A 24,280-nucleotide genomic window follows, 5' to 3' on the forward strand; every position below is an offset into this window, starting at 1 on the left:
TGATTGCACACACGTGTACAAAAAAGGGCAGCTTTGACCCTTCACGAGGCCAATGCAAGCCCCTTCCCATCACCGAGAAGTTTGGGGTGGGCAGGGCAGGTGTGTTCTCATAGGCTGACCCCTGGCGTTGGTGTGTATGGTGGCCCCGGGTGGGGGGATGCTAGGAAGGGTTGGGAGCATGGGTGTGCCCTGTGGTTTGGGCACAGAGGGTGAGATCTGGCAGCTCGGCTGGCGAGAGAGAAATGGAGGGTGTCAGTCCCACCTTGGGTGTGTGTAGGGGCACTGAGTGAGGTGGTGGGGGGTGTCGCTACCACCCTCGTGCGGCAGACAGGAGCCCCAAACGTGTGTGCATACACATGTGGGCTCCCGCTGCCCCACACGGACAGCCTTGGTCACTCTGCATTCTCAAAGTTTCTGTAGCCTTCAAGTTTGAAACGTTTCTGTGTTGCTTCAGTATTTTAGGAAGAGATGAAAGACAGAGAGAGGGAGACAGAGAGAGAGAGAGTGGGGGAGAGAGAGAGTGAGGGAGAGAGAGAGGGGCAGAGGCAGGCAGGAGAGAGAGAGCGCGAGATGAAATTGAGACATGGAAGAATTTATTGCCCAGAAAATTCCATTCTGCTATCTGATTCAAAAAGTCCAGTCCCCCCAGCTTCGGAAAATCTATTTTCCACATTTTAATACCCTGCAGAACAGTCCTCATAACTCATCCGAGTGTGTTAAGCACAGTTTTATTAGATCTGAAACAAATTTTGGTGGGGAGATACTATAGGTCATTAACCATGGAGTAATTTTATCCTTGTTTCCCTAATGATGCCATAATGGCGAGCGAATTTCTTAACTAAAGACCAAAGAACATTTTGAAGGTCAGTTTCATCTGTGAGCTCCTTCAAGCGCTTCTCAGAGAAGATTGGAAAACTCGCCGATTTTTTGAAGAGTCATTAATAATGTGAAAGCTGAAAGCACCCTCCATTTGCGTTCCTGCTTTTTACCTTTTAATTTTATATCGTCCCCGCTCAGAGCCCCGCTCCCACTCCCTCACCCTCCTCTGGACCTCCCGCCTGCCTACCCAGCCCACGCAGGGAACAAGGCTGCCCCGTACCAGGTACCAGGCTAGCTGTGAGGGGCAGGCGGGGGCGGCAGTAGGGGAGGCAGAAGAGCTAGAGAGGCTGGGGCCCCACTGAGTTGGGGGGGCCTTTGCTATATTCCCAGCACATGGAGCACTGTGTGAGGGTATTGTTATAGGCATGGTACACGTGTGTGTGTGTGTGTGCATGTGTGCAAATGTGCAGTACAGGGGACTGGGGTCTCTGGATTGTGTGCTGGCTGTGCACACACATGCTGGGGACCGATGGGGACCTAGTAGTCTCCATAAGTGGGTGCCCCCTGTTGGAAGCAGGCAGGGAAAGGGAACTGAAAATCAGCACTGGGTCCAGTGGCCTGGGCAGTGGGTCATGGGGGGACTTGTGTGTCTCCCAACAGAGCTGGACACCACGTGGAGCGCATGAAACAATTTAGAGCATGTTGTAAGCCCTGATTACATGTGTGTGCAGACAAGCGTGTATGTCCTGGGGGTGGTGAGGTCATCAAGGCAAGAGCCCCGAGGACCGAGCCCACTGGCAAATATTTAGACAGTAGAAACAGTGACCATTGTCTGTCCAACCCTCACTCCCTAGACCACTCACCCCTTGCTCCCCAGGCCTGGAGCCCCTCATTTGCCCACTTTGCTTGCCTCCTGATCTCCAAACCCTGGCTCCTTGGACCTCCTGCCCCCCACCCAATCCCATCCCTCCCCATGAACCCTCATCCCCCTACCTCTTCAGCCATCTGATGGCTGTCATTGCAGGGTGCCCAGCCAGGAGCTGGGGTGGGACAGCATTTCTGTGTGTGTGCAGGTTTGGGGAGGAGGGGGCGGTGTGGTGACACTCCATGCTCCCAGATGTGGTGGCAGCAATAATTCCAATTTTATGCCTTTGTTATGGCTTTAATCACTTTCTTTATGCGTTTTGTTCCAGCGATCAGGGAGAGACACCTGATAGGCAAAGAGGATACCAGGGGAACCATTTTTATTTGGAATGTGGTGAGAAGTCTAATTAGAATCTGAATTCTGCTGAGCCTTGAAATGGCCAGCACTTTATCCTGATCGCCTTAGATATTGTTTCGAGTCAATCATCTGTCATGGTGCGGCAGGAGAGCCTCTCCCTTCACACCGCACCCCTCCCGCCACAGGGCCAGCCGGGCCACACTGGGGGAGGGGAGGGGAGGCTTCTGCCCCTCGTAGGGATATGTGCATCCTTCTTGGGGGTGCTGTTTGGTATTGCTAACCCTCCCCTGGTGAGGGCTGTCTTTGCTGGGTGCTGAGTTTGAGCTCATGGGGGGCAGGAGGGGAAGAGGGGCTGCAGGAAGAGGGTGCTGAGGGGCCTGTATTAGAATTAGGAAATACTGGGGTGAGGCCAAGCTGGTCTGGGGCACCTCCTAAGTGTTCCCAGCACACTGACCACTCCACCTCCTCTCTGTCAATGGCCCACAGGGACTCTCATCTCTTTACTGTCCCTGGATGTATTGTATCTCTGCCACCTACTCACTGTTCCTCAAACTCACTGTTCCCATTGCCAACCCCTCCCTGACCCAGCATTTGCCACACGTTCAGCTCCTTTTCTCTGACTTTCCTTACTCCAGTCCTGCCGCTGGAATACCACTCCAGTTTGTTTTGCCATCTGTCAAGTCCCCGGACTGGTTCCGCCTCCTCCAGAAAGCCTTCCCTGACTACCTGAACCCACACAGGTGAGCCCCTTGAGAGGTGGACAATTATAGCATAGGCTCCCATCCTGCGATGGCCATGCTAACTGCAGACACTCCTCTGACCAAAGCCTCCAACCATTTATCTTTCTCCTGCCTTTAAATGATTTCCAATTGTCCTCTCTTTGTAAACTGTTTTGATCCCTGCGTGTGTGTGTGTGTGTGTGTGTCCTAAATCAGCTCAAAACCCTTTTGACCATAGCACAATGTAAAGTAGAAATAAATATTAACTCTTAATGACAATTTCACCTCCCCAATCACATCTTGAGCTCCCCAAATCTGACCATTTCTTCCCTGTCTCCTGCCTTGTCCACTAACTATGAGCGCACAGGACCAGGCACAGAGTGGAGAGCTGCAGCATCACCTCCAAAAGTCACAGATTCACTGAAGCTTTCTGCTTCCTGTTTCCCCTCACACACACACCCCCCCCCCCCCCCCCCCGCCATACATACCTACCATGTGGCAGTTGTGGGTATTGTTGGGGGAAGATTAGTAGCCAAAGGAAGTGCCATTTCTGGCAAGGACGAGGAGCATGTGCTCTATGAATAATGTCTCCTTGGGAGATGACCTGAATGACTCCTTGGAGGTGCAGGGATCCACATATGGTCAACGTGGGTCCTTTTTAGATGGTTGGGGCACTCAGTGGCCCTCGAGCCAATTAGTGTGCCCCATAAAGCAGAATGTCCTCATCGATGTCAGTATCACCGACCGAGCCTCCTGAATGGTCACTGCCCTCTCGAGATTATCTATGTAGCGGGGGTACCTTATGTATGGTCCAAAGGACAGTGTGACCAGATGCCACTATAGGAAGATGCAGACTCAGAGGGTCCCCAGAACCCTTCTCAACCTGCTCACCTCCCCATCCCTACCTGGACCCATCCTCAAATGCAGTCCTGAGTCATTTTGTTCCAGGATGCTCTCTTTCCCTGCGTGCACCTCAGTTCTCCCTGGTCCCTGAGCTCTGGGCCAGGAGTAGGGATGGCACTAACCATAGTCTAGCAAATCGTGGGGCTTGTGGCCAGGGACCAGGGGTGGTTCTCTGGAGTGCATTGGCAGGATGCTAGTCTTTTCGCCCTCCCGGCAGCCACTGTCCAGAAGGCATGGCTGTATTGATACCACGCTGATGGAGAGTGAAGAAATACAGGGAGATGGAGAGGGAATCCATAGCCGGGGGTCCTCATTTATAGGGGAAGGCAGGACAGTGGCCGGAGGGACCTAGGAGCTAGCTTCCTAGTGGGAAATTGCAATCTGCCATTAACATTTAGGTACAAGTTACTATATCAGAAGGGGTGTGTGTGTGTGTGTACGCTCAGGCACACGTGTGCATGCACGTGTGCACACGTACATATAATGAGCGTCCGTAGGTGAGGGGTTCAGGCCCCTGTAAAGAAGCAGGAACCTGGTACACTTGGTCTGCCCATATAGAAGGGTGGGAGTTTGAGGGTGGCTCATTCTCCGAGTGCTGTTTCCCCATCTACACAAACAGTGCGGAGATGGAGCTCCCGGCCCAGGGAGCACATGTTCTGGGTGGGGGTGGTAGGTGGGAGGACAGAGATGCCAAAGCTGCCAAAGGCCTGGTCTCTTCCCATCTCAGACACCCTCAAGGCACTGTCCTCTCTACATCCAGAGCTTGACTGCAGCGGGGGTAGATGAAAAGGAGGAGAAACTGTTGGATAAAAAGAAATTCAAAAAAAAAAAGTAAGTGAAATATTCAAACTGGAAAGTGATATTATAGAAACTGCAGCCCACGGCTCAGTGCATTCAAATTTATTCAAACTCGGTGCCTGACAGTGATGGATGCAGCAGCTTTTCCCACAATATGGAGAAGGCGCGGGGGCATTTAGGACTACGGGTCCCCTCCGGGAGGGTGGGGGCCCGCACTACCGCCTATGCCTTGCTCCTCCTAAATGGGAAATGAGGTTCTGGGTCCTGTCCCCTCTAGTTCCTAAACAGTTCTGGGGATGCTGAGGGACCTGGGCATCACCAGCCCAGGGGCTAGAGCAAGGCCCAAGATAGAGGGAGCCAGCTGCGGAACAGAGTGAGCTCCAGTGCTAAGGAAGGGGATGGTCAAACCTGTCGAGGGGATGACCAGACAAGGGTGCCACCTACCTCAAAAAGAAGAGCACGGCTGTGTGGTTTGTAGCCAAATAATCAGCATGAACCTAATAAGCCCGAGTATGCTGAGATCTGAGGGTCTCAGGAATCCCAAGTCAGAGAGCAGTTGGTCTCATCAGCTCCCACTTTCCCACCCCATTGTTTCCCACTTTTGTTTGCTCCATCCAGAAGAGGGACAGGAGGGCCCCTGGGGAAACCTCAAGTCTGGGGACTTGGTCTGAGCAGTGGGCAGGTGATGGAGTATCCCTGCGTGCTATGCACTGGAGTAGCCCCTGCTCCCAGGAGCACCTTCTAGCCTCACTTCTCCCCCACAAGGTTACTCCTGACCTTCCTTTCAACCTCCTGATCACCAAACCCCACTTGTGATTCTCAGGCGCCATCCCATGGAAGCCTTGGAATACTGGTCACTCAGGGAAAACACACATCTCTTGGCTGCCTTGCCCACTGTACTCCCCCCACCGCCCCCACAGTGTCTCTAGCCCTCCTTCTCTGTCTCTTTTTTCCCCTACACTCTCCCCTAAATGTAGCCACAGCACAAAGCTTCAACTCCAGCTCTCCACTGTTTTCTCCAGTCTCTCAGGAGGTCTCAACCACTCGGGAACTTTGAGCCATCACCTCCCTGCAGGTAATGGAAGCATTAATCTCTAATTCCAAGCTTCTCTTGAGATCCAAGCCCACAACACCAGCAGTGCAAGGCTAATACTGGACAAGCAGAATCGCATGTCTCTCCTGAAGCCAGCAACAACATGTGAGTCCCTGCTTTGTCAAGAGCCGTGTCACCCACCCATTCACCCTCACAGAGACCTTGGGGTCTCCAGCCCTTCCCCTGTCCTCATCTCTACCTTCAGTCAGTGTACCAGTTCAGAGACGCTTCCTGATTTCTTTGGCACCCATCTTTGCCTCACTATCACCACTGTCCCCGGGAAGGCCCTTATCACAGCTGCCCCAGGTCTCTTCATTTCACCCCACAAACCCTGTGCAGCGCCAGCCATGCCCCAGTCACCAGTCGTGGCGTCTTCCTCCCAGCAGGTCTCTCTAAGTTCCATGTCTCCGGTTGTTCTACACGCTGCTGCCAGATTCATTTTCCTAAAGCACAGCTCTGATCATGTCACTCCCCTGCTCAAAAACCCTCAACAGTTCCCCATTGCCTACTAAATAAAGTACAAAGTCCTGACTCTGATATTCATGGCCCTTTGTGATCTGGCCCCTTCCTAACCATCTCTCCAAGACTTCGCAGTACTCTCCTTCATGCCCATACTTACCAGCCAAATTGGGCTCTGGGTGGTTCCCCTGCACACTCCCCACCTAGTAACTTCCCACATCCGTGCACTGGTTCATGCTCTTCTGCCTGCGATGCTGTCCTTCTGAAATGGCACCACTGCCCCACGCCTGGCTCGTCTCTGCCCGTCAAGATCTTAATCTCCTGCCAGACCTGGTGCAAGTCAAGTTGTCTCCTGACTACTTCCTGAAAATGCTTAGCAAGGTGCCTGCTAGCTTCTGTTGTTGTCGTTATCATCATCATCATCATCATTCACCAGCAGCAGCAGCAGTGGTCTCTCTGCCCTGGGAACCTTCTAGTGCTCTCTACAGCTCTCCTGGCTCCTGGCATAATTTTCTTGATCCTGTCATTTCTAGTATGTCGGCCCTACAGCTGCCCTGGCCTATAACCTCTTGAGAGCCAGGACTAAGTCATGTTCATTTGAGTCGTCCTCAGCCCCTGGCCCAGGAGACTCCCTGTTTACCACTTGCCGAATAAATGAATGAACGAATGAATGAACGAACAAACCAATACAGAAACACCGACTTGGACACGGCTATGTGACACAGACCTGGCTCCTCTGGGCCTACAGTTCTGGGCAGTGACCACCTAAGAATTCCCTGTCATTACTCCCGGCCCTCCTGACATGTGTCCAGGTGAGCTGGGACATGCGTGTGCAGGCTGTATGACAGGTGTGTCATCCCTCCAGAGCGAGAGGGAGTGTGGCAGAGCTCAGCCTTCCCAACTCATCAATCAAAGGGCACTTACTGACAGACAGCTCCTTAGAGCTGGCTCCAGGCTCTGCTGGGGTTGGGGGGCCGAGATGGGTGGGGGATGAGGCCTGCCCTCTGGGGGTTCACAGTCTAGTTGCTCCTTCACTCCTTTAACTTCCAGTCCACAAGAAGTTAAAGGTCTCCCCCGGTGACAGCTGACTGTGGACAGGGATGTCATGCTGATGGGTGGGGTAAGCCCTTTCCTGCAAGCTGAGCTGAAATTCTACTTAATCCAGAAGTGGCTCTTTTACCCTCTTGGTTTAGATCTTAGCGCCCCCTCCGGACTGGAGCTCCCCTGGGAGGTCTGTTGCCTTCTGCAGAATTCTCCACTACAGAGTCTAGAACCACACAGCTTAAAGCTGCTGAATGGATGAGTTGGATGGATGCCAGGAATAGCTGACAAAATATACGAGTAAATGAGCAACTAACTAAACACATGGATGAACAAAGTGCCGGGCAGATTGGCACAAATCACAGAGTCAGCACTCATTGAGCATCTACTATGTACCAGGCACTGTGCTAAATTCTTCACCTGCACTGATTCATTTAATCTGCCCTTCAGCCCTTAGAGTAGGAGCTATTATGATCCCACCAGGGAGAGGCACCTGCAGCTCCGGGGAGTGAAATAACCCCTGTGAGAGCCCCCAGTGCCCCTGGGAGGAAGCTTGGCTCCCTGCCCTACACTCTTCCTGGTGGGGGCTCACCTGCTCCCTCCCCAGACCACCCGCGCTTGGGGACTTGGGGAGGGTTCACACGTGGGGGTATTGTAAGGTCTCTGTCCCCGCGCACGGATGGGGGCCCTCTGGACTCTACGTTTTCACTCCTTTTCTTTCGGGCCCCCTTGGGGACTAGGCGAAGTTCAGAAGAGGCGCCGCAGCCCAGGAGCCTCTGTTTCCCAAAAGGCGTCTTCCCAGCCCCCCTCCCCCCCACCTCCATTTCAGGAGGGAGTGACCGCCCCTCCTGAGGGGTCCCCGGAGCTGGGGGGTGCGCCCGGTGCCGCCGGCCCCCGCCCTCGCGGCCGGATCCAAACAAGCGCGCTAAACTCCGGGAGATTTACAGCGCGCGGCTGGGCGGCGCGGGCCCCCGGCCGCCGGTGAGATATCTCCAAACAGCGCACTAACCACTTTCCATTTTATACCTCACCAGCTTTATAGCATCTTAAGGATTTCTGTGCACGGCTGGCTTCCCGCCCAGGGAAAAAACCCAGCCTTGTAAATAAATACTAAATATATATGAACAGAGAGACAGCGAGAGCCGCGGAGGAGGGGGAGGGGCGGGGTGCCGCGGGGGCGGCGGGGGGGGGTGGCGGCCCAGGGCCATGCGACCGGCGGGAAGGAGGGGACGGATATATTGGGGTGTCCGAGACAAAGGCGGCAGGGAGAAAGCAGTTGACAGGCAAGATGAGGGAAACTGAGACAGCACGAGAGGGGGAGGCCGATAGAAACCGAAAGATGGAGGCTGGCTGGAAGTGCTCCCGTGTGTGTGTGTGTGTGTGTGTGTGTGTGGCTGGAAGTGCTCCCGTGTGTGTGTGTGTGTGTGTGTGTGTAGTGTGTGTAGGGAGGACTCCCTGAAAGCCTAGGGAGAAAGGAAAGCTCTTCCAAACCTGCCTCCTTTCCTTCCCACAATTTCTGGGGGCACTGAGGCCCAGGGACGGGACTACTATCCGTGTGTGTGTGTGTGTGTGTGTGTGGCTGGAAGTGCTCCCGTGTGTGTGTGTGTGTGTGTGTGTGGCTGGAAGTGCTCCCGTGTGTGCGTGTGTGTGTGTGGCTGGAAGTGCTCCCGTGTGTGTGTGTGTGTGGCTGGAAGTGCTCCCGTGTGTGTGTGTGTGTGTGCGTGTGTGGCTGGAAGTGCTCCCGTGTGTGTGTGTGTGTGTGTGTGGCTGGAAGTGCTCCCGTGTGTGTGTGTGTGTGTGTGTGTGTGGTGTGTAGGGAGGACTCCCTGAAAGCCTAGGGAGAAAGGAAAGCTCTCCCAAACCTGCCTCCTTTCCTTCCCACAATTTCTGGGGGCACCGAGGCCCAGGGACGGGACTACTATCCGAGCATTGTGTGCGTGTGTGTGACAGGGTGTGTCACGATGTGCTCCAGGGAAAGTCTGTGTTTGTGTGTGTGAGCCCGTGTGTACCGTGCGGGTGTATGTTTGGGGTGTTTGGGGTGTGTAGGACTGTGCCTGTGAATACTGGGGTGTTGGCAGGAAGAATGTGGTGTGGTCAGGGTGTGATGGGGGTTAGGACATATTGGGGGGCTGAGGAGGCAGGTGAGTTCTGAGGATGTGTGCAGCTTTGGGGTTGAGCTGAGGGCTGAGCAAAGTGTATGTGACCAAATGAGTTTGGGTATCTTGGGGTGCGTGGAGGCCGGGGAAGCCAGGATGAGCCTGCAGAGGAGCAAGTGTTGGGCCTGGAAGCAAGTATCCGCTTGTGTATTGGGCCCTGTCGGGGTGAGTTTTGACACGCTACCAGGTGGTTACACCACCTCTTCCTCATCCTCCGTCTCTGAGTCCTTCTAGAGGCTCTGGGACCTTCCCTGCCGTGGCCACTAGAGAGAGGGTCTCCTGTGCTGCCTGAAGCCCCCGTACTGCCATAGCCCCCAGCTCTGAGGTCTCTGGACAGGAGCCAGAGTTGAACTGGGGAGCAGGAGGGAACATCTTCTCCCCTCTCAGGGGACCCAGCGATCCCTTTTTGTTCCCCCCCTTGTCTTCCATATTAAGTATTCAAACCTCATTTACATCCTTATTTTTCAATTTGCTGCCACAGTAGTTTAATTTATTCGATATAATTTCTTTTTCTGAGGGGACATTAATCATTGCCCTGTGCTTTGGGGCGCCTGTGGGATCTCTGCGTGTGTATGTGTGTGTGCGCACGCATCTGCGTCCGTGTGTATCTGTGCCCGCGCCCACTTGTGTCTGTGCATGAGGTGCAAGTTTGTCTGTCATGTGGGGGTGTGTATGTGTGAGAGGGTCGGGGTGGGGGAGGAGGGGTGGGAGGGTGGTGCGAGTGTGCTAAATTGATCAGGTCCTCTTCCTCCTGGCCCTTCCTTAGGATGTCAACAAGAAGGGGAAATGGGGCATCCTCAAGGGGGGGGGTCCTTCCAGGACCCCCCTGCCAGTTTTCCTTTCCCGAGTGTGTGCCCTGGACAGTTATAGCTGGAAATGTTCTAGAATCCCTGGTCTCTCAAGAAAGAGAGCCGAGACAGGTGGAGACACGCAGATAGGGAGAGACAGACAGACAAGAACAAGGCAGGCCACAGCAGGGGAGGAAAGAGGGGGAAAGAAACATGGAGAATGATGGAGAGAGGCGCGGGAGAGAGGAGAAGTGAGCGAGCTGGAGGCGTCTCAGGCCATAAAGTCCCTGGAATGGGAGGAAGGGGTGCGAGACTCCCGCATCAGCTCAGGCCCAGTCATGGCTCAGTGCAGAGTGATGGGGGGCGAGGGGGGGGAGGGCTGGTTGCTCCCAGGAGCTGAGATGAGTGAAGTGGCTTGGGGGAGGCTTGTTTGGAGAGAAGAGGCAAGAGGAAGGGGTCAGGGAGAGGAGGAGAGAAAACCCCTCTTGGCGATATAACTCAGAGGAATGAGACCAAGGAAAATTTCCAGGGATGTTCAAAGGGTAAGAGGGAGGAAGCTCTCTGATGCTAGCTCCCCTCCCCACCCTCAGTGCATCTGGGCAAATCCATGGCTTCCTGAGACCCTCTTTTGATCCTTAGCCCCAGAACCCCTCAGTTTTCCTTCTCTGGCACATTCTTGGAACTGCCAGGAACTGATGGGAAGGCCACTGTGACATCCCACTTAATCTTCATAACAACCCGAGCCAAGAGTCGGTCTCCCTGCTTCGGAGAGGAGGAAAGGAGATGTCAGAGCTTGCCCAAAGTCACGTGGAGGTCCAGAGCCGGGATTGAAGTCACATCTGCCTGAGGCCACATGCTGAGATCCCCCACTGCCCTTGGCTGCCTCCTAGGGTCGTGGCCACCCCAACCCTCCTGTCCTCACCACTACACAGGTTCAACACACACACACACACACACACACACACACAAAACGAGACCTGGGACCCAAGGGTAAAGGAGGGAGGCCTTTGAGGGGCAGGAGTCAGCCTTCTCTGAGCCACCCCCAGCTGTGAGGACTTTGAGGCCCAGGACCTGAGTGCTCCCAAGGCTCAGATAGACCCTGTCTTCCTTCTCATCCAGGGGTAGGAGGCCCGCTAAGGACCTCTTCTGGAAAGCAGAGGCCAAAACCCACTCAGGCTCAGACTGGCTGACAGCTTGGGGCCAGTTTCTGCTCCCAGGACCAGTTTCAAACTGCTATGACCTGCTCATTTTAGCCTTACCCAGATAGTGGTCCAAGGCTCAGGGCTTAGGGGGAGGAGCTTCTTTCTCTGAAATTCTGAAAATGAAATTTTGAAAACTGGTCTGAAATTGGACTTCATGGGACCTCAGTATTTGAGCCTCCAGATACCTGACTATCTTGAGGTCTACAGATCTAAATATGCTAATACCAGCTACCTGGGAGCTGAATGTCCCCAAGAGCCAAACATTTGAGCGCCCGAGGTAGAACACATAGGGCTGATGATTGAGCGCCTAGGTTGGAGATCTGAGATGGAAAGGAGTCTGCACCATTCCAGCTCTTCAGCCCCACCCCTGTCTTCCTTCCCCACTCTCTCTCCCAACCGAAGAATGGCCTCTCTCTTCGTTCCTGACCTTCTCGGAGCCTGGCGCAGGCATCACACCCAGGCCCCTGGCACAGACGTGTCACACAGAAACCATCACCCACTCGGATCAGTGATAACTGGGTGACGAGACAGGGGGTCCCTGGGCATGCGGGGCAGGGGCAAAGGGACAGGCCTGGGGCCGAGGAGAAGGTAGTGCATTCATTTGAATAATGGGCAAAATCAAATTAATTCTACATTAAATAGTTGTGAATAAAGGGTTGAAGTCAGCAGTTTCAAACTTGTTTTCCTTAATTACTTTCCGTGTTTAATGTCATTAAGAAGATTAAAAATTCATTAACAAGAGTACTAAAGTGGCAAATCAGGAAAGCGATCACTCCAGGTTAGAAACTCGGCTGAGGCCGCACAGCGAGCCTTCTGCAGGGGGCGTGGGTGGGGGTGGGGGCTGAGAGGGTTGGGGACAGACACGCACTCACACACTTACACACTGGTACACAACAGCACCGTAAACCCACATCCATAACATCGGTGGGCATCCGCACATCCACACACACACTCCGACGTTTTCCACTCATCCATACCCAGGCCTTCCGTGAGAGTGGGGAGACAGTGTTTGGGGTCTGTAGCTAGTCAGGCCCCATCTTCATAAACCCCGTTCCTGAAAAGGAGGATTAAAGATCAAACTTCGCTGACAGGCAATACGTGGTCATAAAATTCAGTGTCAGCTCAATGGTGTCCGGGTTCACTTTCTTGTCTCCTGCTCACGACTGTCCCCGTCTCCCCTCCCTTCACCATCCCTCCCGCTCTAAAGGGCTCTCTCAGGGCAAACCCGATCAGTTTCCTGGGAGGAGCTGCTGACTTTGAACCTTAATTATCCTGGAAAAGGATCCCTTTTGTCTCCTGAGCTTGTTGGGGAGGGGGAGGAGTCCTGTTTCCTCCTGGGAGAAGGAGCAGGGAGACAAAGGGTAGGCTGGGTGGGGAAAGAAAAAGGCAGAAACAGCCCGGGGAGTGGGACCAAGGGTCCTGGTGTTCAGACCATCCCTGACTCAACGGCCCATCACCAACCTCACCGTCTCACCCTGCCTTTTCACCCATCTTGTTGGCTGACCTCCCCAGTGCCAGACTTCCCCACCTTGGCCGTGCAAGGACCCTCCCTGAGTCAGGACCATCTTCCCTGTAGCTCTCACAGTCTCTCTGACTCCATTTCTACTTTTTTTTTCCTCTAGGGCCCAAACTCAGGACCAGGTCCCTAAAGGAGTCGAGGCTGCCTTGGGGACACCCGTGCCTGCCTGTGGCTGTGTCATGTGTCTGGTGGCTGTGTTGGTAATTGTGTGTGTGAGTGGGGGGGGGGGCGGGTTGCCTGAGGAGAGCACCATGTTCCTCATAAATGAATACAGCTGGACGGGCCTGTGAGATCCTGATGGAATGAACTCCCTCTCATTTCACAGGCGGGAGAACCAAACTCTGGCAAGATGAAGTTCTACTCAAGAGAAATGAAAACATGGGCCCCCACAGAAACTTGCACAACAATGGTCACAGCGGTATTTTTCATAATGGCCAAAAAGTGGAAATAACCCAAATGTACATCAACTGGTGAATATATAAATAAAATGTAGTCTATCCATACAATGGGATATTATTTGGCCATGAAAAGTAATGAAGTACTGATTCATGTTACAACACGGTTGGATATTGAAGACTCTATGTTAAGTGAAAGAAGACAATCACAATAAACCATGCATTCTTTTAGTCCCTTTTTATGAAACGTCCAGAATCAGCAAATACACAGAAAAAGAAAAGAGATTAAGAGTTGCTTAGGGCTGGGGGCAGGGGGTATTTGGGGGAGAAGAGAGACTGCTAATGAGAATGGGGTTGGGGGTGGGTAGACGGTTCAGATGTTCTAAAATGTCTTATGGTGATGGTTGCACAACCCTGGAGATCTACTAAAAACCATTGACTTGTGGGGCGCCTGGGTATCTCAGTTGGTTAAGTGTCTTGACTCTTGATGTTGGCTCAGGTCATGATCTCAGGGTTGTGGGATCGAGCCCCGTGCTGAGTGTGGAGTCTGCTTAGGGTTCTCTCCCTCTCCCTCTGCCCCTCCATCCACCTCGCGCTGGCTCAGGCTCTCTGGAAAAACAAAACAAAAAATCATTGGCTTGTACACTTCAAATAGATGAATTGCCTGGTATGTAAAGTATATCTTGATAAAGCTATTCTTTTCAAAAAGTGACGTGACTTACTTAGGGTCTCCCAGCAGGTGGGAGGTGGCACTGGTACTAGCTTATGGTCCCTTGACCCCAAGCTCAGTGCTCCTTCCACAGGCCCTACAAGGCCTCAGAAATCTTGCTGTGGAGACTTGAAGCCCAGATCCTACATGTGTGGGGGAGTCCACATAACATCTTGGCTTTTCTGTAGAGCCGTCATGTTTCTGTGTGTGACGGTGTGTCTTGTTATGTGTGTGCACATGAAGATTTGTGGTCTCACAGCTCTGTGTGTCTCTGCAAGTCCGACTCTGCACATCTGTCTCTGGGCCTATGGATCTCTCGATGGTGAGTGTTGTCTGTGCCCATGAACTTCTGCTCACCGGCTGGCTCCCTGTGTGTTTGCATTCGTAGGCATATCTGGTTGTGCCCAGGTCTCTGGATGTCAGTGCGCCTGTCTGGATCTGCGAGGCCATGGGACCTCATGGGAGTCTGTATTCAGGTGTTCTCGCGTGACAGTGTGTCTGCCGGTGTAATGTATCTGAGAGGGAACCCATGGATTTCTTAATGTGTCAGCTTATGAGTCTGGGTTCATATGCCTTCGCCCCTGGGTCCCTGCCTGGGATAGGTGTTGGTGCATCTCCGCACATGTCCGTCTATATGTTGGTATTCTGGTGTCCACACAGGTGCATCTGTGGGAGCTTGCATCTCTGTGGCAGGGGCCTGTGGGCCTGTCCATCTGAGTCTGTGTGTCTGAGCCCCTCCTGCAGGCACCAGCCGCCCCCACCCCCCGCCGGAAGGCGCCTGCCTCCCCACCCCCGCCTCTGACAGCCGTGGAGAGAGCTACACAGTAAATTCATGGCCGCCCGGCTGGGAAACAGGCGGCTGCAATGGAAAGGAAGCATGGATTTGCATATTGAATTAAAATTAAGAGCTAATTATGCAAATAAATTATGACATTTGGCAGGAGAATTTGCTTCAAGATCATTTATTACATTCTTTTTATAACAGTGTGAGCATTTAACGGTCAAAGACAATATTTTAAGGGAAAATTAACGCAAGATTATTAACCTAAAAACAATTCCACATTAATGAGATGGTGAGCTGGTTCCCCCCACACACCTGGGCAGGTCTACGCCTAGACTAGGAAGGCCTTTTTCTTCTCTCCTTCCTTCTCTCAGTCTGCAGGGGCGCAGGTGGGAGGGGGGCAGGAAAGGGAGAGGGGGCCTAGGTTTGTGTCTTCTCGATGGGGAGGTCCTGCTGACCTGAAGCTCCCACCTAAGATCAGAGTCCCGGGCTAAGCCCCACTCGCAAACAGGCCTAGTCCAATGAAAAGACATGATCCTGGCCTTGGGAAGCCCCCACTTGAAGGAAGAAGACGGAGCCCCACCCTGGAAATGGCTCTGTAGATACCACTTGGGATGGGACCTGGACCATAGAGTTTAAACAGTGTGGTTGTGCCCACTGCCTCTGCCACCATTCCCTCCTTCTCCCGGGCTGCAGAACTCTGGATTCCCTGGCGCGCTCCAGAGCTCTGAGCTCTAGCTACATCCTTCTGGGTCCCATGGTCTCCATTTTCCCTACAACCTTAATCTGTCAGCCTAGCTCTCCTTTTTGGGAAGTGGCAAGGGAAGGGGGGCTCTAATCTGAGTTTCCCTGGGATCCCCTAACACATTTGGTATCAAGTGGGGAGTCAGCCCCCAAAGAGTTGGTGGGTGATGTCCTGTTTGGGCCCCAATTTTCTCTTTCCCTGTGTGTCTGTGCGTGTGTGTGTGTGTGTGTGACATCCACTCTACCTGATCGCTGGGCTAGCTCCGTGGTGTGCAGACTCTTAAGACAGATCTTTATCTGTAGTGTGGGCACATGGAAGGGAACCCAGGGTCTTCCCAAGGCCAGGTGAACGCCTTGGGTTTCCAGAAGGCCCCTGCTCTGATGCAAACATGCTCCCTGGGAGGCGAGATGCCGTTCCCTGTCATTGCTTGAGGCCAGTATTTGGTTCTTCCTAGAGTGGCCAGAGGGAGGGACAGCCATTCCTCACGCCAGGTTATACCTGCAGGCCCAGCCATTTCATTTGGGTTATGTAAAACTTCCTGTGAGACAGGGCCAGGTACCGCGGGGGCAGAGCAGGGTGGCAGGAAAGACTGTGGCTTTGGACTTAGGAGACCTGAGGTCCTCTCCTCTGTCGCTTACGGGCAAGTGCCCTCTCCCGCCCGCACGCTGCGCGTCCACCCTTCTCCACCATGTTGTGTACGTGGAGCCTCAGCTGGCTCCTGGGGTTTGACCAAAGGGGGTTGCCAGCGAGAGATAAGAGGGAGTGGAGTCCTGGGTTCCTTTTCTTCCTAGCCGCTGCTGCCAGGGGCTGCCTCCCCAGCTCTCCCTCCTTGTTCTGGTCACTCTTCTGCATCCATCTTTGCCCCTTTGACACCTGGGTTGGTCGTGGCTTCCTGCTGTTACTGGCCCCGGGATACTCCACCATTACCTGTACGTTTTCTGATCCTTGCCCATACCTTTGTAAATAGTTGTCTTATTAAACTCTACTCAGATGACCCAACAGAGTATGTCTTATGTTTCCTCCCAGAGCCCCTCAATCTCCTCATCTGTAAAACAGGGATGGTACAGGACAGCTGACAAATTACAGTACACACCTAGGAGGATCATGTGTATCAAGGGGCTTTGTAATGTATAGATCCCAAATCCCAACGCTTGTTTCCAGGGAGAAACTAGACCAGAAATTGGGCTGATGTCAAAACCATCTCTGCTATGAAGATTTTGTGTGGCCTTAGATAACTCACTTCACCTCTCCTGGCCTGGTTTCTCATTGATAACATGCCAGGGCTGAACTCCTTGTAGAAAGTAGTGATTGATGTTCATTTTGCTGCTGAGAAAAGAGAGCTCAGGTGACATGCCCAAGGTCACACAGCAGGTTCATGACCACCTGCCTGAGAATCTATCTGGAGCCTAGGAGCCTCGGTGGGGCCCATTGGTGGACCTTGGAGACCCTGGTGGAGCAGACAGGCCTGGCCAGAGGACCCCAGAGCTGGGGGCCTGTCCCCACGTCCGAGTGGCTCACTCTGCCTCCCCGGGGAAGGGTGGACCATCCCCTGGAAAGAGAGGGCGGGATTATTAATAACAATGCTAATAAGAGAGAGAAAACAAAGCCAGCAGGGCCTGAGCATTTTTTAAATAAAGAAATTTCCCTCATCTCGTGGTTAATTTAAAAGGTTTATTTCTTGAAATGAATCCTCTTCATCAAACCCCCGATCCTTGAAGATCGGAGGCGACTGCGAGTGCCGGTAATGAATTGATTTGTAACGTGAGCGACACGGCGCCCTCCCGCCCGTGCCCACTGCGGGCCCTTAATCTGCGGTGTTTAAGGGGAAATGAGCATCTCCATCTTTCAGCCTAAAACCCAGCACTAGGCACTGGAGCCAGCCGGCAAGGCCCAAGGACAGTAGATGCCGCGCCTGGAAGGGTCTGGCTAGCAGGCCGCCCACTCCGGGCTCCTAACAGCTCTCTCCCTTCCTTTTGGGGAAGAGTTAGGAGACCCCCTCAAACCAGTACAATCCAAGCCACACAGAGCCCCAGTCATCTGAGCAGGCGGATCGCCATGCCCACAGGCTCCTGGGCACGTGCACTTGGCCAGATGCAGAGATAGAGTTACGCAAATGCCCTGTACTTATCAATACAAGCACCCATAGAACTGCCGCCAGGCTCAGCCGTCCAGGCACACAGCACACACCCCCCGGACATGAGACCCACGTTTCTATGGGCAGGACAGTTACTTTGGGGATATTTGGCAATGTGGGGTAGTGGCATGGCATGGTAGAAATCGAATGAGCTTTGAGCCACAGAGCTGGATTTGAATCTAAGTCCCATTATTTCCAATCTGCTAGACCTTTCTCAGTCTCCATTTCCTCACCCGTGGGGCTGGAGCAACATATCCCTCATGGGAATCTCGTGAGGACTACATTAGGAAATACACGTAAAGTTCCTTTTATTTTTTTTTAAGATTTATTTGTTTATTTGAGAGAGAGTGGGGGGGAGGGGCAGAGGGAGAGGGAGACAGAGAATCTCAAGCAGACTCCACACTAAGCATGGAGCCCAACATGGGGCTCGATCTCACGACCCTGGGATCATGACCTGAGCTGAAGGCAGACGCCTAAAGACTGAGCCACCCAGGTGCCCCAAGTGTCGGACTCTTAACAACTGCACCACCCAGGTGCCCCTGAAATTCATTTTTTTTTAATATTTTATTTATTTGACAGAGAGAGACACAGCGAGAGAGGGAACACAAGCAGGGGGAGTGGGAGAAGGAGAAGCAGACTTCCCGCTGAGCAGGGAGCCTGATGCAGGGTTCGATCCCAGGACCCTGGGATCATGACCTGAGCCGAAGGCAGACGCTTAATGAATGAGCCACCCAGGCGCCCCCCTAAAATTCATTTTAAATTGTTAGCTTCAAGGGGGTGCCTGGTTAGCTCAGTCAGAAGAGCATGTGACTCTTGATCTCGGGGTCATGAGTTTGACCCCCACGTTGGGTGTAGAGATTACTTAAATAAATTTTTAAAAACTTAAAAAAAATTTTTTTTAATTGTTAACTTCATGAAGGCAAGAACATTTGCGAGTGAGGTAAGGCATGTTGAGATTTAATAGAACTCTGTCATAGGGTAGGTGCTTAATAAATGCTAGCTAGTAGCATCCCCGTCATCCACTACCATATCCTCAACACCTACTACAGTGCTTGATATACATTTTAAAGTCAACTTAGGCTACATGATGCCTAGCACATTGCTGATATGAATGGAACGGTAATTATGAGGAGAGAGGTGGAGAAACAATGGTCCCTTAGTGTTTGCAGTGTGCCAAGCTCTCCGCTTTCTCTTTAGAGAAACAATAGGTTATTTCACTGAATCCTCTCAACAAGCCTCTGAGATTGTTCTAATATATTCCCATTCGCAAATGAAGAAGCTGGGCCCAGAGAGGTTAAGTGGCTTGCCCAAGATCAGATAGCTGATAAGTAGAGGAGAAAGGATTTGAACCCAGGTAGTTAGACTCCAGAGCCTGCTTGGGTTGTGGGTAATATTGAAAAAAATGTAGGAACAGCCCTGCTCTTCACAGGGACCCGTGTGTCCATGGGGCAGAGCCAGTTACACCTTGAGACTGTCTCCTTGAACGTCCCCTTGAAGGTCCCACTAATCCCCTCCAAGTCACAGGCCAGAGGCTTGGAGACATCTCCGGTCTGTGCCAGACAAGTGAGCGGTGCTAGCTCTGGGTGGCTCTCAGACCTGTTACCTGCCTGGGGGTTGGCAAAGCCTCCAAACCTGACTGCAGCTTTTCTGTGCTCCCAGCTTCACCACCTCCTCTGCCTCTAACTGATCCCTGATGCCAATCTGGACTGCTCTTTTTTGAAATCTTTATATTGGGTGAACCCACACCCAAAAGGCTCCTGGGCACGTGCACTTGGCCACATCCTGCCTCCTCCCTTCCCCGTTCCTGCTTTGGCCATGCCGAGTTTACCACCCCCACTTGAAGGCCAGGAGGACCACAGCCCTTCTCCTTGTCCTCAAGGTCCCCTTCTTGCCCAGGGAGTGAGACAGCTGAGACAGTAGCTTGGTCACAGGCTGGATTCAGGATGGAGGAGCCACAAATCTTCCCCATTTTTTTTTTAATCTGGGTCCAACTCTCCTGGCCTTCTGAAGGGCTTCTCTCCTCCTCCTCAATCCATGATCCCGCCCAATCTCAGTCCTAAGGACAGTGAGGGCTCTCGGCCCTTCCCGAATGGCCCTCCAGGCGTCACTTCAACCAAAGTGTCCCAAGGCAGCCCCGGGAAATGAGACACCTCCTGCCCAACCCAGGAAGACTGCGGGGGCACTTACACCCATGCTTCTCTATCCTTCCACGTCTCTCCTCACTCAGCTCTGCAGTGCCCAGTGCGCACAGGGCGGGGGCAGGGGGTGCGTGCTCCCCTCCTGCGACTTCCTAGAAGACAATCATTTTTTGTAACTGTTGGAATCCTGATTGAGCTGTCAAAAGTACATGAAACCAGCCACATGAATGGTAAACTATCCATCAGTCACGGGCCTATTTGTTCTGAGACAGTATAAATATCACACATTTTTCTTCAAAATAGAAAATAATACTTTACCCGTCACATCCAGGTAATTCGGCCCCCACCCCAAAAATAAACTTATTAGTCACACCGGTCTGTTCCCTTCTTGCCTCCCAAATCTTTTTATTCTTTTGTCCACCAATCCCCCTTCCCCTGAAGCATTAGCTCAGTTCTGCCTTTCAGCTTTCTATCTGTCTAAAACCCCGTCCCCCCCACGCCCCAAAGTTAATAAGTGTTAAGGAGAAGCATGAAGAAAATCACTCTTGAAGAGACACACTAGTTTGGACCCAGTGTACAGATTCTTGTCCCTGGATGGGCGCTGACACAGTGGATGTATGGTTGGTCCTGATTTGCCTTCAGAGAGTGTGATGAGGCCCCTCTGTGCCCGCCTAATGCCTGCCCACTGGACTGGGGCGACGGGAAGTAGAAAGAGGGTGCATCCACCCCTTTAGGTAAGACCTGTCCCCCCCTTGCACACCTTGTCAGGGCTTTGTCCCTTACAGGCACTCTAGACTCAAGGGAACACATGACAGGAACTTGGCTATTTTTTAAGCCAGCTGAAAGAGACCACAGTTCCCTCTCTTACCTCTCCTCCAGGCCCCCACAGCTTGGTTTCCAGAAAACTCGACCCAGGGCAATGACCTGAGGGGCCAATAACAGATAATTAGGGATAGATGGATGGATGGACAGCAAAAGAGGGAGACAAATGATAAAGAGGCAGATACATACATGCAAATACACGCTGACATATATATCCCCACACTGATCACAGAGACACGTTCAGTACAGCATAGGAGGGGGCGCCTGGGTGGCTCAGTTGGTTAAGCGACTGCCTTCGGCTCAGGTCATGATCCTGGAGTCCCGGGATCGAGTCCCGCATCGGGCTCCCTGCTCGGCAGGGAGTCTGCTTCTCCCTCTGACCCTCTTCCCTCTCATGCTCTCTGTCTCTCATTCTCTCTCTCGCAAATAAATAAAAATCTTAAAAAAAAAAATACAGCATAGGAGGTAAGAGTGGGGGCTCTGACATCCACTTACACGTACCTGCTCCACTCATCTCTAGCTATGTGACCTTGGATAAGCCAGGGGACCTCGCTTGGCATTCCTCAACGGAAAATGAGAGTAACGCTAGGCTCCATCGTGTGGGGCACTGAGAACTCAGTGACAGTTCTGCTCAGCAGTGCCCGGCAGGGAGCACCTGGGCGGTAAGTGAGTACTCTTCTTGTCATTACAGCGTACATACTTTGCACACGCTTGTCACCCCTTGTGGAACTCAGAACCTCTTCGAAACGCGGACGACACACACAGAGGCAAACAAGCGCAGGCTGACACGCCGACGTGGCACCCAGTGCCGGAGAGCAGCACCCATAGGACCCAGGCCATGCAAAGCCGAGCCCGGCCACTGGCAGGCTGTGTGAGCCCCAGCAAGTTAGGCTCAGTTTTCCCACCTGGAAGATGAGAATCATCATCATCATCATCAGTTCCTCCTTTCTAGGATTGCTGGGAAGGTTAAATGAGTTCATATTTATAAAGCACCTAAAACACAGTGTGACACATAGTGTGACATAGAGACTATATGTCTGAGAAACACAATAAATCTCACAACCTTGTAAGCCAATACCTGTCTGGCTCCTAGAGTTTACAAAGTGCTTTCACGTGCATAATCTTATTAGCTCCTCCAATAAACTCGCAGTCAGGATTTTACCGTCCTTGTTTACAGAGGAGGAACCCGAGCCTAAGAGAGATCGTGGTTTGTCTAAAGCCTGGCGGCCAGCAAGCGGGCTGGTGTTGGGTAATCTAAATCTCTTGGCTTTAAGTTCCGTGCTCTTTGTACTAAGCAACATACACCGTGAGTATGTGTGTAAGTATGTTTACCAGGGAGGCTTTCTCTGCCTTTTTTCGGGCTTCTCAACCCTCTTCACCCCTCTCACCTCCCCCCTTAAGAGTCCCACTGCTAGGGAATGATCCTGGACCTACAGCATCAGCATCATCTGGGAACTTGTTGGAAATGCAAATTCTCAGGCCCCTTTCAACAACTGAATCAGGTACCAGGGGCAGGGGCGGGGAGGGGAGCCTGGGGGGAAACTTCTGGAAGAAAAGAGGCTCAACCCGGGCCTTAAATGATGGATAGAGGAGACAACTCCGAAGAGGTCTGGACTCTGGTGAGAGAAGGGTGGATCGTGGCCTATTGGAGTGAGGGTTTCCGGTTGAGGGTGTGCTGGGGACTGAGGCTGAAGCCATTGGGTGTGTGTCTTCTGGTCTCTCCTGGACGCTGTACCCAGTTATGGGATCTGTCCTTGAATACCTGGAGAGAGGCTTTGTGGGAATTTGCCCTCTCTAGACAAGCCCCAGTGGCCCCTCTCCTGCAGAGTGGGAGCATTGCTGGAGCGGGGGATCACCTCCTCTCACCCCACTCCCTACATTTGCCCCCAGTGTGGTGGCCCCAGACCTGAATGACTGCGGGGCTCCCAGCCTCGCTCCCATCAGGCTAGGAATCATAAAGTGAGGGGATGTTTTACAAGGGAGATGGGGCAGCTGAGCCCGCAACGGGGTCAGCAGAGGCACCAGGGCAGTGGGGGAGAGGGGCTGGCACCGCGATGCCCTCTCCACTCCCCCAGTGTGTGCGCTCGAGGCTGAGTATCTGGGCTGGGAAGAGTCCAGGGTGAGCTGGCCAGGGGTTCCAAGGCTGGAGAAGAGCAAGCCAATCCCGGCCCCTCTCCCAGCCCCCTGTGTCCTGCCCCGGGCTGCCACTAGGAGGCTAATGAAAAGGGAAGAGGCAGGCCGGGGCTTGGGCCAGCAGGCAACAGCAAGGGGACAATGTGAGGCAGGAGGGGGGTGGCCCTCAGGCAGGGACAGACAAAGTCCCCATATGGGAAGCAGACGGAGCCGCCCCGCCCCCTGGGTCCTGGGGCCTCAGCGGCGGCAGGCCGCCTCTCAGCTAAATGTCGGAGCCTGGATAGTTTGTGCCCGGGAAGATGAGCCCACAGGGCTGCAGCAGGAAAAGGAGCAGAAGGAGGGGCATTCTCAGTTCAGCAAGTGCCCCACGGAGGACTCCGCAGGAGGACGGGGAGTCAGGAGCACACAGCACTCCCGCGTCCACACGCACAATAACCAGGTTCTTGCTTTCCTAAGGATTTGTAAAGTAGACCATAATACGTGCCCACAGAAGGGTGAACAACACAGAAATACGCAGAGTAAAAGTGAAACTCCCTGAGAGCCTGCAGCCCCACCGACTTCCTTTATCAGAAGCAATTATTTGGAATCCTTGTCTTCAAGCAAAGGCCACTTTCTAGTGTAAATCGGGGTGAGTCTGTTGCCAGTCACATTCTCATCAGGCCAGGCTTTCCTTGGAGCAGATCCCCGCAGAGGGCTGGGGTGGGGGGGACCCCAGGATGTAAATCATCTGGAATTGTTCCATTTCTACCCAACTTTACCATCTCTCAAGAATTTTAAAAATTTTGAGCTTTTGAGCTTTATGTTTCTCCCTGTCTTTAAATTTTAGTTCAGCTTTTTTTTTTTTTTTTTTTTTGGTCTTTGCTCATTAATTATTTTTGCTAGTAATCAAAAGGTAGGAATGAAATTCTTAAAATTTCACAGTCAGTTAAGGGCTGAAGCCTTTTGAGCGTCAGACCCCAGCCAGGCTATCCCCTCATCTTCCAGGTGTGAAAATCTGAAAATTGAAGAGAGATTCTGCTCCTCTCCAGGACAGCCCCAGGGGGCACCCTCTCTGGGACTCAGGAGGAGGGAACTAGCGATTATCATGTCCTTACTGTGTATCAGACCTTCTCTATGTTATGCCAATCAGGACTCATTGGGTTGCTAGTGATAAGAACCCAATTGGAACCAATTTAGGCAAAGAGGGGAATCTACTGGAAGTGATGTGAACACCTCAGGTAATAAAAGCAAGGTTCAAATAATCAAAGAGCAGGAAGGTCAGAGTTGGTACAGGGCTTCAGGAACCTACAGAACAGGACCTGGATGGACACCCAGATGCTCTTATCTTTGGGCTTTTACCTGCAGCTCCCACCCTGAGGGAAGGATCAACTCTCCTCCCAGTTCCAGTGTGAAGGATCCCAGGGAAGGACCTGATTGGTCCCCACAGGCCAAGTGTACAGTCTAGGACCAGGTGATAAGATAGGGTCAGGAGACTCTCTCTGAGACTACATAGTGGTTTCCAGAAGTGGTTTCCAGTGGGCCGCCTGGGTGGCTGAGTCGGTAAAGCAACTGACTCTTGATTTCTGCTCAAGTCACGATCGCAGGGTTGTGTGATCAAGCCCTGTGTCAGGCTCTGTGCTGGGTGTGGAGCCTGCTTAAGATTCTCTCTCTCCCTCTGCCTCTCTCTCTCTCTCCCTCACTTAAAAAAAAAGAGAGAGAGGGGTG

General features: G+C 52.7%; 1 protein-coding gene across 2 annotated transcripts in view; it reads left to right on the forward strand.

Moving 5' to 3' along the window:
- The window catches only part of HIF1AN (hypoxia inducible factor 1 subunit alpha inhibitor), a 78,435-nt gene extending 65,510 nt beyond the window's left edge, over positions 1–12,925 (forward strand). Inside the window, exon 9 of one of the 2 annotated variants that reach the window (XR_010412551.1) lies at positions 12,823–12,925. The gene's annotated coding sequence lies outside the window, so the exon portion shown is untranslated. Of the gene's footprint in view, positions 1–2,676; positions 2,696–12,822 lie in introns of those variants that run through there. The other variant, XR_010412550.1, reaches the window with a different exon arrangement.
- Positions 12,926–24,280: the final 11,355 nt, after the last annotated feature.

Source organism: Mirounga angustirostris, unplaced genomic scaffold (assembly GCF_029215605.1).
Source record: "Mirounga angustirostris isolate CCGP_5_RB_7025 unplaced genomic scaffold, mMirAng1.0.hap1 SCAF_6, whole genome shotgun sequence".
NCBI classification, from domain to species: Eukaryota; Metazoa; Chordata; class Mammalia; order Carnivora; family Phocidae; genus Mirounga; species Mirounga angustirostris.